Here is a 20,427-nt window from a genome sequence, read left to right as displayed (position 1 = left end):
GCAGGGAGGCGCGGCGCGGGCTGCATCACTGAGAGTAAGAATCTTCCCTGAATACCCTGAGCACTATCTGAGCGAAATAATTTGGGCTAGCAAACCAGACTGTGGGATATCTACCATACGAAAAGCCAGCCCTAACCTAAGACACCGCCAGCCCGCGCACGGAACAAAGGACTAAACAGAGGTAGCCGGCTGCAAACCTTCCCCCTCCGGTGACAGGCAGCCAGAGCCGGAAGGGGGCAATCGCAGCCCCAGAGCGACATTATCTATAAAACTGGCTTCTTTGCTAACTAAAACTTATTGGGGGTCTGGACGGTCAACATCTGCCTGAGAAGGTGCGCCGGTTTTACACCCAGATAACCAAGTGGCGGGGAGGCGATAAGTCGCAGCATTGGCGCTCGCCAAACACCTCATCACCTGAGCTGCTCGGACCTGGGAAGAGCACAAAACGCAGGCCCAACTGAGTCTGCGCCTCTGAGGACTACCTGAGTGCTTGAACCTGAGCGGCTTGGACCTGGGAGGTGCATGCAACCCAGGCCCAGCCTCGGATTGTTCCCGGCGGAACAACCTAGAGCCTGAGCAGTGTGGGCAGGGAGGCTACACGTGGCGTGAGCGGGGGCAGACCCAGTGTGGCTGAGGCACTGCGAGCGCACGCCAGTGTCATTTGTTTGCAGCATCCCTCCCTCCCTCCCCATAGCGCGACTGAACAAAGAGAAGAAATACAGCTCCACCCACCAGAACACCGACACAAGCTTCCCTAACCAGGAAACCTTGACAAGCCACCTCTACATACCCACACACAGCGAGGAAACGCCACAATATAAGAGAACTCCACAAACTGCCAGAATACAGAAAGGACTCCCAAACTCAGCAATTTAAACAAGATGAAGAGACAGAGGAATACCCAGCAGATAAAGGAACAGGATAAATGCCCACCAAACCAAACAAAAGAGGAAGAGATAGGGAATCTACCTGATAAAGAATTCCAAATAATGATAGTGAAATTGATCCAAAATCTTGAAATTAAAATGGAATCACAGATAAATAGCCTGGAGACAAGGATTGAGAAGATGCAAGAAAGGTTTAACAAGGACCTAGAAGAAATAAAAAAGAGTCAATATATAATGAATAATGCAATAAATGAAATTAAAAACACTCTGGAGCCAACAAATAGTAGAATAACAGAGGCAGAAGATAGGATTAGTGAATTAGAAGATAGAATGGTAGAAATAAATGAATCAGAGAGGATAAAAGAAAAACGAATTAAAAGAAATGAGGACAATCTCAGAGACCTCCAGGACAATATTAAACGCTACAACATTCGAATCATAGGGGTTCCAGAAGAAGAAGACAAAAAGAAAGACCATGAGAAAATACTTGAGGAGATAATAGTTGAAAACTTCCCTAAAATGGGGAAGGAAATAATCACCCAAGTCCAAGAAACCCAGAGAGTCCCAAACAGGATAAACCCAAGGAGAAACACCCCAAGACACATATTAATCAAATTAACAAAGATCAAACACAAAGAGCAAATATTAAAAGCAGCAAGGGAAAAACAACAAATAACACACAAGAGAATTCCCATAAGGATAACAGCTGATCTTTCAATAGAAACTCTTCAAGCCAGGAGGGAATGGCAAGACATACTTAAAATGATGAAAGAAAATAACCTACAGCCCAGATTATTGTACCCAGCAAGGATCTCATTCAAGTATGAAGGAGAAATCAAAAGCTTTTCAGACAAGCAAAAGCTGAGAGAATACAGCACCACCAAACCAGCTCTCCAACAAATACTAAAGGATATTCTCTAGACAGGAAACACAAAAATGGTGTATAAACTCGAACCCAAAACAATAAAGTAAATGGCAACGGGATCATACTTATTAGTAATTACCTTAAACGTAAATGGGTTGAATGCCCCAACCAAAAGACAAAGACTGGCTGAATGGATACAAAAAAAAGACCCCTACATATGTTGTCTACAAGAGACCCACCTCAAAACAGGGGACACATACAGACTGAAAGTGAAGGGCTGGAAAAAGATTTTCCATGCAAATTGGGACCAAAAGAAAGCAGGAGTCACAATACTCGTATCAGATAAATTAGACTTTAAAACAAAGGCTGTGAAAAGAGACAAAGAAGGTCACTACATAATGATCAAAGGATCAATCCAAGAAGAAGATATAACAATTATAAATATATATCCACCCAACATGGGAGCACCGCAGTATGTAAGACAAATCCTAACAAGTATGAAAGGAGAAATTAACAATAACACAATAATAGTGGGAGACTTTAATACCCCACTCACACTTATGGATAGATCAACTAAACAGAAAATTAACAAGGGGAAAAAAAAAAAAAAAAAAACATGTATCTATAAAGCTCACTAAAGCAAAGCACAGTAAAATGAGGTATGGCAATAAAAGGCGTTAAATTTATCAAATAAAAAAAAAAAAAATAAAGTGCTGAAAAATTAAAGCTGTCAAAAAAAAAAAAAAACCAAAGTAGGGGCAGTATTCTTTAACAATGACAATATCATAAAAAACAAAGAAAGGCTGTAAAAGTGTTCCAGATTAAAAGAGACTTTATCAACATGACAAAAAAAATAAAATAAAATAAAGGTTTTATAGTTACTTTGATTTTGTGTTTGCTTTGATTACCTAATTGAATACCTGAGAATTTAGCTCTCTCCAACTCAGCTGAGCTGTTGACAAAGTTATATATGCTTCCTTCAGAGGTTTTAAGAAGTCCTTCAAAATATGTCAGTCGCTTAGGAAAATTTTCTTTCTTCATGAAGCACACCCTGAGGCTTGCACCTCATTAAGTGCTGGATCACAAAACAGGAGAAGCCAATGTTCCTACTCCTGGGAGACTGGAGAAAAGTGAAGAAAAGGCTTTGCAAAGAGATGATTATCAACCCTGGAGACTTTTCTAAGAATACAGGACAAAGGAGTACAGTAAAGGCAACACATTGCTATTCTAAAACTGGAATGGGATAATTTAGTCATGGAATGTTTCAGTCCTATATGAAATAAATGCTGGCATACATGAATAAAAAAGTGAGATGAAGACTCCCCCCCACACCATCCTTTGCACACATGCAGATCACACTATATCCGTGGATTGCCTGACCTGTGATCTGAAATGCTTCTATAAAATATTAATTCCTATCCATTCATCTGCTGATGGACATCTAGGTGATGACCCAGAGGGATGGTATGGGGAAGGAGTTGGGAGGGGGATTCAGGATTGGGAACACGTGTACACCTGTGGCAGATTCATGTTGATGTATGGCAAAACTAATATAATATTGTAAAGTAATTAGCCTCTAATTAAAATAAATAAATTTAAATTAAAAAAAGTAAAATATTAATTCCTTCCATGAATCCAGACTTTCCTCATTGATTATTTCAGTAAGGTTGGTCTTACTAAAATGCATGTGACTGGCCTTCATTTTATTTAACATGCAGACATGTTTAATTAAATGAAATCAGTTAAAATAAAGAATTAACATTATATTCTGGTGAGATGATGATATCTGGAAATAAGGCTAACTGATCAAGAAGACTTGCTGGGACGGAGCTGTCTTAGAAGGGGAAGGGCCAGGGAGCCAAAACTTGTCCACTGACATCTGGAAAACAGTCAGGAAGCAAAAGCAAAAGCAGAGGAGGCATACATGGCAAAGAAAAGAGAAACCAAAGGGAACTCATTACCCCACAGTTTTAATAGTTGCCACATTGTCTGCAGCAAATAAAGTTGATGCAAAATGTCAATTAATATGGGGCTAAAGTCTAAAAGAATCACAGTATTCTCACAGGAGTTCAATTATTCAATGTCAAGTTGGGTCCAGTAGTGACTTGCAGAAACTCTCTCTCTCTCTCTCTCTCTCTCTATATATATATATATACACACACACACACACACACAAACACATATATACATATATATGTACATATAAATATTTAATTATGAGTAGCCATAAGGGTTACAATGAGATCCACCCAAAATAACAATATTACACTGTGCCTTATTTTCCTTACTTACAAGGCAAACTCTCTAATTGATGACTCATAACCTGCTGGAATTCTCAGACTATTATGATCCAAGAAAGTTTTCTGGAGTTATATGTTTGGGTGCTTACATTGCCAACATTCACAACTCCTGTTACAGCTAGTGTATCTCAGCTCTCCAAGACACCCTGTCAAAATAATGAGATGGTGAAAATGCAAGATGTACGTCTCAGTGTTCAAGACCCAAATCTGGCACTTGAGCTTCACATGTGTCACAGAGAGAATATGTCTATAGAATGATTTTGATTTGACAGATATCTTCGATCTGCTTACCCATCACAATTTTTAAAGTACAAGTCCACTCTAATGACATATTTTAAATTTCTAGGTCAAATAATACAATTTGGGATTATTCTACTGTGGACTCTAAGTAAATGTCTACAATTTACCTAATTACCAAAATATATTTAAATAACAGGAAGAGAGGCAAATTTTCATCCATTACTGCACATTTTGGGATCTACTGCAAATCATAACAGTAGAGGCCAAATGATTTTTACTACCTCAAACTTCTTATTCTCAAGAAATACATTTCCATATAATTCAAAATATTTCTATTATTCGAGTTTTGTTTGTATTAGAGTACATACATTTCTTTTAATAAAGTCAAAATTTTCTCTGTCCTTACTCCTTTCCTAAAAAGTCTTAACAAAGAATCCTACAGTCTACACTGCTTCCCTTCTCGTGTAAGAATTAAAAATGCCCTTCATGTTGGTATTCATGCTGGTATCTGTTCTAAACTTCCTGTTTCTGTCATAATTTTCTGCCATCAAATTATTTCACTCTGCACATCTTTAAGACCTATTGAAGTACTTACCTAAAAACCTCAAATCTTTCCCAGTACATCTTTGAAAATTGGTTTCAGTCTTCCAAAATTTCTTGAGTCAGGAATCTGTGTACTGTTAGTCTATATTTGCTCACTACTCTTTCAAAACTTTCCCTTTAAATTCAGGATTATATTCCTAGTACTTTGACTAGCTCCTTGACTGTCAAATTGTAATAATAGCCAACATTTCAAAAGATCTCAGTTTTTAGCTTTTCTGCCATATTTAATAACACTGCAGCACACCCCAGTCTTTTGAAAATTGTATTCAGTTCCCATTCCTATTCTCTGCTATATGCTGATATTCCAGCCTTTTAAGAAGATCCCCATTTATTGACTGTTAATAAAGGATTAGGTCATTGTTACCACTACAGTTCTGACCACTGAAATGATCCAGCATATATGCATTGTGCTCTAGTAAAAGTAAAAAAAAAAAAAAAAAATCCAATCATGGGCCATTTATGCTACTTCCACATCTTTCCAAATAATCTTTTCATTCATCTCTTCTAATGACTACAACAGGTTTTTGCCTGTGCATTTCTTCCATGCCCTAATTCTCTGGCTCACCAACTACATCTGAAGCCAAATTGTGTATATTATTTTCTTTAGGTTACTAACCTTGCTTTCTCACTTAACTCTTGGATTGTTTATTTCCTCACGTTTTGGCTTGCACTCAGGTACAGGCAAGGCAGCCTCCTTATATAGACTTGGTTCCAGAGACCAAGGAGGGCTTGCCCTGGTGGCTCAGTGGTAAAGAATCTGAAGATGCGGGTTCGATCCTTGGGTCAGGATAATCTCCTGGAGAAGGAAATGGCAGCCCTCTCCAGTATTCTTGCCAGGATAAATCCCATGGACAAAGGAGCCTACCAGGTTACAGCCCATGGGGTCAAAAAGAGTCAGACACAGCTGAGGACACATATATACATACATACCAGAGATCAAGAAAGTAAGGCATTTTTTGACATTGAACTCTGGAAAAGTGGTACTTATCTGCCTCAAGTGAACAGTCACAGTATTTATATACTTGCTCTACTATTTACAAATATGAGGCCTCAAAGGAATTCCACAATATGTTGTTAAAGAGTAGGCATCTAATCTTATTGTAGTTGCTACACATAATGAACTGTTGTGCTCTCCTTGCTCTCAACATTTTTTTCTTTGTCTCTGGCTTTCAACAGGTTGTGATATCTAGTTGTGAATCCCTTAAATTTATTCTCTGTGGTGTTTGTTGACTTTCTTAAGTATGTATGCCTTGAAGTACTTTTCTGTACCTCTCTTTCTCTCTTCTCCTCTGGCTATCCATTATGGGTGCTTTGCCATGTTTACTGGTACACAATGGTTCTCTGAGAAACTATCTTAAATTTTTACTACTCTTCAGATTGGATGATCCCTTTTAACCTGTCTTCAAGTATAACTAATTGTTCTTTCTGCCAGCTCTAATGTGCTGGAAAGCACCTATAAGGAATCTTTAAGTTATTGAATGTTTTAATTTTAGAATTTTCAATTTTTAATATAATTTTTCATCTTTTTGATATCACTATATTATCTCATTGCATCAAACTTCCTTTAATATTAAACATGGTTTCTTTGAACATACTTATAATACTTTGGTACAATACCACTCATATTTTAAAAACATATTTATAATAGGTGCTCTGATTTTCTTCTAAGTCCAACATCTGGAATCCCTCTGGATAGTTTCCCTAATAAAAAACAAACAAACCAACCCACAAATGTTTAGCTGGCAAAGTGAGGGTTAGGCAATAGGAGTAGTGTATTTGTGGAAAACATTTTTTAAAACCATTTTCAGGATTTTCTCCTCAGCACACTTCATATATTCAGTCTTTTTTTGTGTGTATCATAAAAAGAATGAGTCAGAAAAAATAGAAAATATCTCCCATAATCTTCAATATTCTTCATAAAACTGTTCTAGCAGACCTCCTCTAGTCTTTTGTTAATAATGCTATATGTATTATTTTGTGACTAATGCTATGATCAAATATTATACTTATTTTTATATATCCACAGTATATTTTGGACCAAGCAGGCAAATAATTGGAAATAAACTGAAATGTATAAAATATATAATATGTATATTCATGAAATCTTTATATATTACAAGTAAAACCCATGTGTTTTTTGGTTTGGGGTTTTGCTTTTTTTTTGAAACTTACCTTATCTGACATCTTCTCCATAAAAATTCGGGAAGTGGGTACTTTGCAGTTGTGCTTCATCATGTGCAGTTGTGCTTCATCATGTGCTGATGAGAAATTCTACATCCCAATCTCTGGTCCAGTGTATACCTTCAATCACAAAAGTTAGAGTCATTTCTCCCCACCAAGGCCAATGTTTTTATTTGTACCTCAGTTCATCTATTCTTTATGATAAGTACTCTTCTATGAAATTCTTCATTAATTAGTTTCTGACAAGCTAGTCCTATCATTTTTTTTCCAAACACTGAATCCAAGTAGTTGTTATCTCATATTCAAATTAAAATTCCCCACCACATAAGTCTTATTATATTTACCAGCAAAATACTATGTGGGGACTCTGGTCCTCTCCTGGTTTTCCAAGATGTTTGATTTTTACGAAAAAAGAGTAAAAAATAAAAATATATATATTTTACTTAAAAACAATAGAACAGCTCGACACTCTTCACAACAGCATTAACTCTTGATTTCTCAAATCAAATCTGTATTCTCAATGAAAAGCATGAACCCAAGAGGTGAAAAGTAAAAAATTAAATCTCATTAATACTGCATTTTAAAAAGGCATTTAAGTGTCTCTATTTGCATTTATATTAAGAAACATTCTTTTTAAATGTCAGTGAGTATGCTTTCCAAATGCATTTATTTAAGCATTCCTCTTAATATTTCTGATCTTATTTTAATAAAACATATCTAATCAAGATATTTTATATTTAATCTAAATATTATAGATAAATCAGACTACATTAATCATTTACATGCAATCAGAACATTAGAAATTTTAGAGCTACATAACTGTTGATTTATTGAGACATGTCAGCCACCAAAAGTAGCAAGTAATGAGACGAGTACAAATAATTTATGCTGGGTAAATTCTAATCAAATTTCTTAAAAAATTATTGTGTTGGAAAATGAACAGGCACAACTATGATGAAATAATCTCTAACTACAACAGTCTTGGAAGTATTTAAAATACTGAGATTTCATTTAAAATAATGTGTATAATTCTTCTTTAATAAAATACATTTTAAGTACTTTGGTCTCACTGTCAGAGAGGAAAAAAACAAAGAACTCATAAAATGATTTTATTTAAATTATCAATCTATTTTCCTATTAAAATGGCAAGGAAAATATTGAATTTAACAAATATTATGAAAAAGAGTTGACTCATTGGAAAAGACTCTGATGGCTGGGAGGGATTGGGGGCAGGAAGAGAACAGGACGACAGAGGATGAGATGGCTGGATGGCATCACCAACTTGATGGACATAAGTCTGAGTGAACTCCGGGAGTTGGTGATGGACAGGGAGGCCTGGCGTGCTGCCATTCATGGGGTCGCAAAGAGTCGGACACGACTGAGCGACTGAACTGAACTGAAATACATTTTGACCTTAAGTAATATTTTTAACATCTTATCTTTTCTCTTAATTAGTAGTTGGGTGTCAATTTGCAGGAATAATTTCTAACTATGATATGCCCATACATATAGATAGAAAGATAGCTTGGATATACACAGATATAAATACATGTATTTTATTTGCAGATAATTTTCATTAATATATATATAATTAATAACTATCACTTATGAAACTAAAGAAAATATTAAAAAAATATTGAGAAATATTGACTGTGAGGGAAATTATCTTGCATTTTGTAACACCATCTAATTTAAAATCCCTACTTTGTGACCTAAATCAACATTCTGACTTTTATTAAACTGATACTAAATAATAAACTCTTCAGCATGAGGTGATTCAAACTTACTGTATTTCCTAGAAAGTACACATTATTCACTCTTATGAACATATATGTGAAAAATGAAAGAAAACTGTGTGATTATTTAGAGATAAAACTAAAATGAATAGGACTCATCTCAAAGCATGTCAATCAACATTTTTACTGCACAATTACCACATGAGCTGATTAACAGGTTAAATTTAAAAGACATATACTCCACTTTTTTTTCACTTTAAAAACATTCTCTGACTTAGAAGATGGGAGTAAAAGAAATAAGAAATATGTAAAAAAAATTACAAAATGATTTCAACTAGTATGGCTGTGGTTTTACATATTAAAAGTAGTATATGTAATAAAGCTGGTATATGTTTTCTCTCTTCCGTGTAAATACGAGGCAAATAGGGGAAAGAATGATATGGGAAATATGGATTATTTAAAGGATCATAAATTCCATTATCCTCATTTTCTGTCTCTTCTCAATCACCCATATCTTCTATGCCATTATGATTAATTGTGCAGAAAAAAAAGACTTAAAAATGAATTAACCAGTTGTAGGTTTCTCAGTTACATGGAGAAGAAATCAGACAGTACTTAATATCCTGACAATACATCAGTCAGACAATAAAGGAAAAACCTGTTTAAACTACTTTGTTATCAAGTTGACGAAATAAAACTATTAATTTGTTATATTTTTCAATTATCAGTTAATAATGTTTTCCTGTGCTTATTTCATAATATTTTGAAAATAAATAATTTTATAATATGGTTCTGTCATCAAACAGCAGAAATCGTTTCAGTGTTACTAATGAAAGATTGAAGGCGGGAGGAGAAGGGGATGACAGAGGATGAGACGGTTGGATGGCATCACCGACTCAAAGGACATGAGTTTGAGTAAACTCCAGGAGTTGGTGATGGACAGGGAGGCCTGGCGTGCTACAGTCCATGGGGTGGCAAAGAATCAGAGATGACTGAGCAACTGAACTGAATTTAATGATGATAATAATGTTAAAGCAGTAAATAAATCTAACAATGTATTATGTTTTGTGTAGCAATTCCTAGTTTTAAAGACTTTACACATTTTATACATTTCACAATTCGTCAAAATTCTGTGAAACCAGGTAAAAAAATTAATTTATGAAAATATGAGACACAATACTACTTAATTATAATTAGGTAGAGTCAGACTACTAGACACTATGCAGAAAATCTCTAAGACATGACAGTGAACACTACTTTTTATAGGAAAATGCTAATATTTATTGAATTCTCGCCAGGTTCCAGGCACTATTATGTGTACTTTATATGAGACAGATGGAACAGAAAAACCAACTCTGAAATATATGAAGCTTTTTTGTAAGTATATGTTAAACCAAGTGACAATAACCATGAACAATATTTCAGAGAAGTGGAAAAATTTTATGGGTTGAAATCGGTAGTGACGTCTTTGTGGGAGAGGCACTTGATTTTGCAGAATATATGATGATTTGCATTAGTAAAGATCAAAGAAGAAACACTGTGTAAATAAAAGTTAAAAAAAACAATTAATGAGTAAATGAGGGAGTGAGTGAATAAACTATTTGGGACATATGAGCTGTGGAGCAAAAAGAGAAAATACAAGGCAATAAGTACATAACTGGATTAAACATGTATTTATTATACACCACACCTGCAAAGAAAAAGTTCCTTTATATAATGTGTAACTGATCTTATCTTTAAGACTTACTCAGGGAGCAGTAAAGATACTTAATTTTTCTCTAATCCATTAAATACATTTATCTTTTAAAGGTTAACCTTTCCACTGTTTATTCTCTCAAAATTGTATCTCTGTCTCTCTGCTACTCCCCAAAGTGGTATGAAATATTGATTTTTATATCCTATTAGCAGCATTAAGAAAAAGAGGACATCATAGCCTCAGACTCCTCAGGTTGCCTGGTCTCTGTTGTGGAGTCACTGGAGTGATAAGTTCTGTGAACTGGTAAACACTAAGTTGTAAGTGATTTCAGTAACAAGCCCTCTGCAGGGTTTACTGCTATAGTGTGAAATCTGGTTGTGTATCTCTAACCAAGTCTAATGTAATGCATGAGTAATTTGGTCTCACCTTAGCTTTAATCTGTTCTATGTATTACAGTTTTCCTGGTGGCTCAGACAGTAAAGAATCTGCCTGCAATGCAGAAAGACCAAGGTTTGATCCCTGGGTCAGGAAGATCTCCTGGAGAAGTGAATGGCTACCCACTCCAGTATTCTTGCCTGGAGAATTCCATGGACAGAGAAGCCTGGCGGGCTACAGTCCATGGAGTTCTATGTACTAACCTCTTCTAACCCACATTCTAGGAAGTCACTTTTTTCAATCTAATTCAATCCTCATTTTAGCAGACGTCATGGCACTTCAGGTGGTTTTCATTTCCACTTATCTCTGTAACATTAATTGGAGTATCTAGGAAATTAACAGTCTAATTTATGCAAAGGGAGAAATTGATGGTGACTTCAGAAAATGAATAGCTGTCTTCATATACACAATTATCTACTGTCAAGTTTACTCTGACATAACTATGAAGATGCTACTATTAAGAATAAAATGCTGCTTCTTTGTAGATCCAGGTTATAGGATGATGCAAAAATCTCCTGTTCTCTGTGTCCCCTTCAATTCATCTAAAACTATTCTTCAACCAAAATCAAGGGAGTGGAAAGCATACACTTTACAATGTCTTTCTTAACTTGGTCTCCATTTCCCCCACAAGTTCTTGGACCAGAAAGGGCACAACTGCTCCCTCCCACTTCCTGTTTTTGAGAAATTTTCTTATGTAAATGTTTATATTACATCATTAAACTAAATTCTAAGATATCAATTAGTAAATTTAGTACAGTTGACCCTTGAAAAATGTGAGAGTTAATCCACATATAATTTATGGTCAGTCCTTTGTATCCATGTATCCAAACAAGACCTTGTAATAAAGCAGTATTTACTACTGAAAAATACCTACATATAAGGAATCAGTTCAAACCCATGTTGTTCATGGGTGAACTGTAAATACATCTTTATAGATAAAAACTCTCAAAAGTATGTCTTGCATCAAAGTTCTATTTATAATGTTAGTGTCAAATCAATAACAACTTACTTCATTCCTAGCTTAACAACACTATCAACTTCTTTACATCTGTCCATTTCTTCCTTCCCAATCTAAAGTACATAGAGACCTTGAATTAATGGCAGAAATGTGTATACAAAATATAGATGATAAAAACACAATGATATATATTTAAAATAGCATTCCAACTATAAGATGTTACCATTAACTAAGGGTAACCTGGGTGGAGGATATGCAGGATCTCTGGGTATATTTCTTGCAAATGTAGGACAATCGACAATGATCTCAAATAAAAACTTTAAAAAATTAAGAGGGATGGTATGGGGAGGGAGGTGGGAGGTGGGTTCAGGACTGGGAACACGTATACACCCATGGCAGATTCATGTTGATGTATGGCAAAACCAATACAATATTGTAAAGTAATTAGCAAAAATAAATAAATAAATACAAAGCCTTCCTTAAAAAAAATAAAATATAAATAGTGACACAAAAAAAATAAGAGGAAAATGAAAAACAAATACTAAAAAAAAAAATGAAGAATAAGGGAAACTTTACTTCAATATTATTGGAAGTAGAATATGTATTTAGCTACTGAAGGAATTAAATTGACAGTTTAAAATCCCCCAAATATTCTTTTCTACAATGAATATAGCAATAAGTACCACTGAACTTTTGGTGATGAAATACTACTATCTTATACAAAATTACTAAAACCACACAAAAAATAGAAAATGAGTGAAATATACTTCTTTTAAACAGTGAAACATCATCTTGACACAAGATCCTAACACTGCACAAACAGAAAGTAACAAACTAGGTCTAAGTGTAAAAAAACCTGCAAAAAATAAATATAAATGTATTAAAGGTATAATAAATACAAATCAAGTTAGATGTATTCAAGAAATGAAAGGCAATTTACTAAAGTAATAAACACATTCCTTAACTTTTATGCAGAGTACATCATGTAAAATGCCATGCTGGCTGAAGCACAAGCTGGAATAAAGATTGCCAGGAGAAATATCAATAACCTCAGATATGCAGATGAAACATTATTATGGCAGAAAGCAAAGAAGAACTAAAGAGCATCTTAATGAAAGTAAAAGAGGAGAGTGAAAAAGTTGGTTTAAAGCTCAACATTCTGAAAACTAAGATCATGGCATCCGGTCCCATCACTTCATGGCGAACAGTTGGGGAAACAATGGAAACAGTGGCAGACTTTACCTTTTTGGGCTCCAAAACCACTGCAGATGGTGACTGCAGCCATGAAATTAAAAAGATGCTTGCTCCTTGGAAGCAAAGCTATGACAAACCTAGACAGCATTTTAAAAAGCAGAGACATTACTTTGCCAACAAAGGTCTGTCTAGTCAAAGCTATGGTTTTTCCAGTAGTCACGTATGGATATGAGAGTTGGACTATAAAAAAAGCTGAGGGCTGAAGAATTGATGCTTTTGAGCTGTGGTGTTGGAGAAGACTCTTGAGAGTCCCTTGGACTGCAAGGAGAGCCTACCAATCAATCCTAAGGGAAATCAGTCCTGAATATTCATTGGAAGACTGATATTGAAGCTGAAACTCCAATACTTTGGCCCCCTGATGAGAAGAACTGACTCATTGGAAATGACCCTGATGCTGGGAAAGATTAAAGGCAGGAGGAAAAGGGGATGACAGAGGATGAGATTGTTGGATGGCATCACTGACACAATGGGCATGAGTTTGAGTAGGCTACGGGAGTTGGTGACAGACAGGGAGGCCTGGCATGCTGCAGTCCATGGGGTTGCAAAGAGTTGGACGTGACTGACAGACTGAACTGACTGATAAAATTTAAAACCCCATGGGCTGCAGTCTGCCAGGCTACTCTGCCCAATAGGATTTTCCAGGCAAGAATACTGGAGTAGTTTGCCATTTCCTCCTCCAGGGGATCTTCCCAACCCAGGGATCATACCCGGGTCTCCTGCAGACAGATTCGTTCCCCACTGAGCTATTGGGAAGTCATATAATTAGTGTTAAATACAAAAAGTCTATGGTTTCCTAGGTGGCATAGTGGTCAGGAATCTACCTTCCCATGCAAAAGATGCATATTAAATCCCTGGGTCAGAAAGTTCCCCTGGAGAAGGAAATGGCTAACAATACTAGTACTCTTACTGGGGAAATCCCATGGACACAGAAGCCCAGCAAGCTTACGGTACATGGGGTCTCGAAACAGTCAGACATAGTTTAGCACCTGATCACCAACAAAAAGCCTAGGGCAAAAGTTTTACATTTGAGATGATAAATCACTCAAGGAAGCATCATATAATTAACTCTTCAAAATTTTAAGTGATCACAGTCATTTATAAGGAAGAGAAAAATATCTTAATGCCTATAGATATTATGAGTTTGCAAACAGAAACACTGTCTCAAAAATCTGTTGATAAATTTTTACAATTAAGAAGTTTAGCAAGATAATAGGAAAAAATGAAACTTTACATTTCTAAATGATAGCAACAAACAAGCTGAATCTTTTAAAATTTCCACTTAAGACAAAATCTCCAATACATAAAAACAAATGTAAAAACATATTCTCAATGTTTAAACAAAAACATTACAAATCTCAAGATCACCAAGATGCCACTGAATAAATTTGTAGACAAAAACAGCTTTCTGAGAACTCTAGAAAATAGTTAATCAGCTGCACCAAACACGTGAATTCCCAACAAAGAAGAAACAGAACCCAAACTGGCAGGAAATTTGCAACCCTTTCCCAACCTCCTCCATGCACCTTCTTCTGTGTGGATGGAATGAAACATCTCAAATCTCAACATATGCCTTGGAACAGAAGGAAAAGGATGTTGGAACCTCATTTTTTGTAACTTTCTGAACTGTCTAAGGGGGTGGTTAATGGATTTCTTTCTCATTTTCCTAACTAAGAACACTGATGACAGTGGTGGCATAGTTTGGATATCAGACCCAGAGGTTGCTGAAAGCAACACAAAGTATTTTTGGAGCTTCAGGGAGTCTGCAGTCCCCCGGAAACCTTGGAGTATGACATTATGGGCAGAGGCTGGTGATTAGTAAAGGTCTTTCTCTGACAAGGCCATTCCACAAAAACTGGGAGAAATGGATGCTTCTTGAAATTCCTAAATCACGAAGAATACTGTAAGGTAACATAAAAATGAAATATAGCCCAGTCAAAATAACAAAATATATCTCCAGAAAATAACCCTAAATAAATTCAGGCTTCTAACTAACAAAGACTTGAAAATATTGTCTTAAATTGTCAACGACCAAAACAAAAATGCACACAGACAAGTAAACAAAATTAAAATGATTTATAAACAAAATGAGAATATCAAAAGAGATGAAAATAATAAATAAAAAAGAAATTTTGAAGCTGTAATGTACAAGAAATAAAAATGTCTTAGGAGGGGATTTGATTGGACAAAAGAAAAAAATTGTGGATTTGGAGCTAGACTGTTTGAAATTATCAAGTCAGAGGAGCAAATAGAAAAATAATAATCAAGAAAAGTGAAAAAGAGCCTAATGGACTATGGGACCGTGTCAGATGGAACAATACACATAACATAGGAATCCCAAAAAAGGAAGAAGAGAGAGAAAGAAGTACAGAGTCTATTTGAAGAAATAATGGCCAAGAGTCCTGAATTTGAGGAAATCAATACATGAACACAAAAGACATTTAACTACAAGAAGGATAAATCAGAGTTCAACATCAAGAAATACTACAATCAAAACTGTCAAAGTCAAATACAGAATATTGGAAGTAACAACAGAAAAGTGAATCATCACACAAAAGTAATTTTATATAAGATTATAAGCAATTTCTCAGCAGAAATGCAGTAGGATTATGTATAAATACATACAGGGATGTGTATATGTGTGTGTGTGTCTGTGTGTGTGTGTGTGTAGTGTAGGGGAAAAATTCTGTCAAATAAAAATAATGTATCCAGAAAAACAGTCATTCAAAAATGAAGGAAAACTTAAAACATTCTTTGATAAACAAAAGCTGAAGGAGTCTATTACCACTAGATTTACTGTATGAGAAACGTTAAAGTGCTTCAAGTTGAAACCAATGTTACACAGTAACTTAAATCACATGAGAATATAAAGTTCTCAGGTAAATGTAAGTATACTGAGAAAAGTAAAATCCTTTATTATTTTAGTTTGGTTTGCAACTCCATTTTCAATTATTTTATAAAACTTAAAAGTCAAAAGCATTAAAAATGGGAATAAATCAGTGTTAGGTACACAATACATGAAAATGGCATTAATAACATACAGGGAGTCAGTTGTAAAGGAGTAGTTTTGTATGAAATTAAATTATTATCAGTTTAAAATAGATTGTTATAATTTTAAGATGTTTTATGTAATTCTCATGGAAACTATAAAGAAAATATCTATAGAATGAACATTAAAGGATGTTGAGAAAGGAATCAAAAATACAAAAAAATGACCTAGAAAAAAGAATCTGACAAGAAAGGAGGTTTAAAAAAAAGCTATGACATGAAGAAAACAATAAGTAAAATTCAATAGTAAGTTCTCCCTTATTAGTAATTATTTTAAATGTAAATAAATTAAACTCTAGAAAAAAATAAAGGTTGGCCAAATGGATAAAAAGCCTGATCCAACTACATGCTGTCTACAAGCCTCATTTTAGATCTTAGAACATGCGTAGGTTAAGAGTTACAGGGCAGAAAAAGATACTTCCTGCAAATAGCAACCAGAGTAGTAATGGCTGTGCTAACGTAAGTAAAGATAAAATTTAAGTCAAAAACTGTTAAAAGAGACAAAGTAAAACAGTATATTTACCATAAAAAGGACAGTTCAACACGAATAAATCACAATTACCAATATATATGAACTAAACATTAGACTTTCTAAATAAATGAAGCAAACACTGACAGAATTGAAGGATGAAATAAATAACTTTACAATAATTATAGGAACTGTAAATACCTCACTTTCAATAACAGAAAAATATATACCTTAGATCAACAAAGAACTAGACAATTTGAACAGAACTATAGAACACTCTATCCAAAAGCAGCATAAAACACGTATTTCTAAAGTACATATGGATTATTTTCCAGGATAGACCATTTTTAGGCCATGAAACAGGTCTTAGTTTGGAAAGACTGAAATCATACAAAGTATATTTTCAAATCATAACAGAATAAAACTAGAAATGAATAACTAAAGGAAAATTAGAAAATCCAAAAATAAGTGGAAATTAAAAACTGTTCACTTAAACAACCAAAAGATCAAAGAAGAGACTGGAAGGAATACAAAATATCTTGAGACAAATGAAAATAAAAAAAGATGAACTATCAATATTATAGGATGTGGCAAAAGCAGTGCTAAAAAGCAAAATTCACAGCTTTAAATGTTTATACAAAAAAGCCTCAAATCAATGACCTAACTGTATACCTCAATTAACTACAAGAATAAAAACAAACTAAACCCAAAAAGCTAGTAAAAGTAAGGAAATAATAAAAGATGAGAGCAGAGATAAATGAAATAAAGAACATAGCAGAGACAAATAAAATAGTAAACAGAAAACAATAAAGAAAAACAACAAAACCAAGGCTTTTCTCTTTGAAAAGTTCAACAAAATTGACAGTCTTTACCTAGATCAAGTAAGTAAACAGAAGACTCAACTAATAAAAAATTAAAAATTAAAGAGGTAATATTACAACTGATTTTAGAGCAATTAAGAAGGATTATAAAGAATACTGTGAACAACTCTACACCAACACATCAGAAGACCAGATGAAATGGATCAATTAACAGAATCACACAATCTAAGAGTGAACTATGGTGCTATTTTTTTAAAAATGTGAAAAAACTTAGTTAGTTACGAGTATTTAATCAGTAACCAAAAACTTCCAAACAAAGAAAAGCCTAGGACCAAATGACTTCATAGTCAATTATTCCAAATATTTAAGTACAAACACCAATCATGCTCAAACTCTTCCAGAAAATTCAATATGAGAGAACTTTTCTAAACCCATTCTGTGAAGCCAGCACTATTGATTTCTAAGCCAGAAGAACACACTATGAGAAAACTAATGTCTAATAACTCTGGTGAATACTGATACAAAAATTATCAACACATAGCTTATTATAGCTAAAAGGTAGAGCAACTCAACAACCCACTGATGGATGAATAGATATATTTTGCAATAGAATATTGTTTATCATCCACATGGAAGGAAATTCTGTGATATGCTACAACATGGGTGAATTCTGAGGTCATAATGCTAAGTGAAATAAACCAGTTACACACACACACGCACACACACACACAAAAACACACACAAATTCTGTGTTATTTCACTAAATGAGACACTTAAACTAGTCAAAATCACAGCGAAAGAAGATAGAATGATAGCTGCCAGGGGATGAAAGGAAGAGGAATGAGGAATTACTGTTTAATGGTATCAAGATTCAGATTTATAAGACAAAAATATTATTGAAATGGATGGAGCTGGTAGCACAACAGTATGAACATATTTAATATGTACACTTAAAAATGGTCACAACAGTAAATCTTATGCTTTACCACAACAAAAAAATTAGAAATAAATGAACAAGTATCTGTTATACAAAGAAACATGAATGAATTCCACAAAACTATTATTTAGTAAATAAAGCAAGATATTAAGAATGTATACTTTAAGGTTCCACTTATATAATGATTATTGCTATTGTATTTAAGAACTCTTTTATCAGTGGCAAAAAAATAAAGAAATGTAAGAAAGTGACTACTATAAAATTCTTCATTGTTACATCTGAGGTGTAAAGAGAATAGTTAGGAAGTGGCATGAGAGCATCTTCATGGATGCTGGCAATGTTATTTTTATTTATTTATTTTAACCCAAGCGGAATGATCCTAAAGCTGAAACTCTAGTACTTTGGCCACCTCATGCGAAGAGTTGACTCATTGGAAAAAACTCTGATGCTGTGAGGGATTGGGGACAGGAGGAGAAGGGGACGACAGAGGGTGAGATGGCTGGATGGCATCACTGACTCCATGGACGTGAGTTTGAGTGAACTCCGGGAGTTGGTGATGGACAGGGAAGCCTGGCATGCTGCGATTATTCATGAGGTCGCAAAGAGTCTGACACGACTGAGCGACTGAACTGGACTGAACTGAAGTGGTGCTTGCATTGCTGATTGCTTTGTAATTTACTGCTCTGCAGCATGAGCATTTCAATTTGTACTATTTTTCATATGTGTAATTGTTCTCAACGATCTCTTAACAATTCACCACTTACTCTCTTCTAAATTTGTCAATAAGAAAAAATATCTCAAAATGTATATATAAGGAGAGAATAGGTGGCTATTGAGGCAGTTACAGATGTGCCGTTCACATCTGGCTACCTAGAAAACTGTTTCAGAGATCTTCTCGACCCAGGGATCAAATTTTCCTCTCCTACTTGCCAGGCAGATTCTTTATCACTGAGCCACCAGGGAAGTGTTTTCATTTAATTGCTTTAGCATTAACTGGATGAACTGCATTTGAAATTAAGTGATAAGTATTGCATTTAAAGGGGTGTCCCTGGTGACTCAGTAGTAAAGAAAGCAGTTCAATCCCTGGGTTGTAAAGATCCTTGGAGAAGGAAAAAGAAGACCAGAAAGACTAGAATAACCCACTCTGCTGCTGCTCCTAAGTCACTTCAGTCGTGTCTGACTCTGTGCGACCCCATAGACGGCAGCCCACCAGGCTCCGCCATCCCAGGGATCCTCCAGGCAAGAACACTGGAGTCGGTTGCCATTTCCTTCTCCAACATATGAAAGTGAAAAGTGAAAGTGAAGTCGCTCAGTCGTGTCTGACTGTTAGTGACCCCATGGACTGCAGCCTACCAGGCTCCTCCATCCATGGGATTTTTCAGGCAAGAGTACTGGAGTGGGGTGCCATTGCCTTCTCCGAGAAACCCACTCTAGTCTTCTTAAATTCAGACTTAAACTGAAGAAAGTAGGGAAAACCACTAGACAATTCAGGTATGAACTAAATCAAATACCTTACAATTATACAGTGGAAGTGAGAAATAGATTCAAGAGATTAGATCTGATAGTGTCTGAAGAACTATGGACGGATATTCATGACACTGTACAGGAAGCAGTGATCAAGACCATCCCAAGAAAAAGAAATGCAAAAAGGCAAAACGGTTGTCCAAGGAGGCCTTACAAATAGCTGAGAAAAGAAAAGATGTGAAAGGCAAAGGAAAAAAGAAAGATACACCCATTTGAATGCAGAGTTCTAAAGAATAGCAAGAAGAGATAAGAAAGCCTTCCTCAGTGATCAGTGCAAAAAAATAAACAATAGAATGGGAGAGACTAAGAGATCTCTTCAAGAAAGTAAGAGATACCAAGCGAACAGCAAAGACATTACTTTGCCAACAAAGGTCCGTCTAGTCAACGCTATGGTTTTTCCAGTAGTCATGCTATGGATGTGAGAGTTGAACTGTAAAGAAAGCTGAGCACCAAAGGATTGATGCTTCTGAACTGTG

General features: G+C 35.1%; 1 long non-coding RNA gene across 5 annotated transcripts in view; it reads right to left on the bottom strand.

Moving 5' to 3' along the window:
- Positions 1 to 20,427, bottom strand: part of LOC147375931 (uncharacterized) — a 138,461-nt gene that overhangs the window by 103,746 nt on the left and 14,288 nt on the right. For all 5 annotated transcript variants that reach the window (XR_015161629.1, XR_015161627.1, XR_015161628.1 and 2 more), the window contains exon 2: positions 7,068 to 7,196. This is a non-coding gene — a long non-coding RNA (uncharacterized LOC147375931). The remainder of the gene's footprint in view (positions 1 to 7,067; positions 7,197 to 20,427) is intronic.

This window comes from Bos grunniens, chromosome 3, assembly GCF_055505025.1.
Source record: "Bos grunniens cultivar Pamir isolate PY7600 chromosome 3, Bosgru_T2T1.0, whole genome shotgun sequence".
NCBI classification, from domain to species: Eukaryota; Metazoa; Chordata; class Mammalia; order Artiodactyla; family Bovidae; genus Bos; species Bos grunniens.
This window is presented reverse-complemented; position numbering and strand designations above follow the sequence as displayed.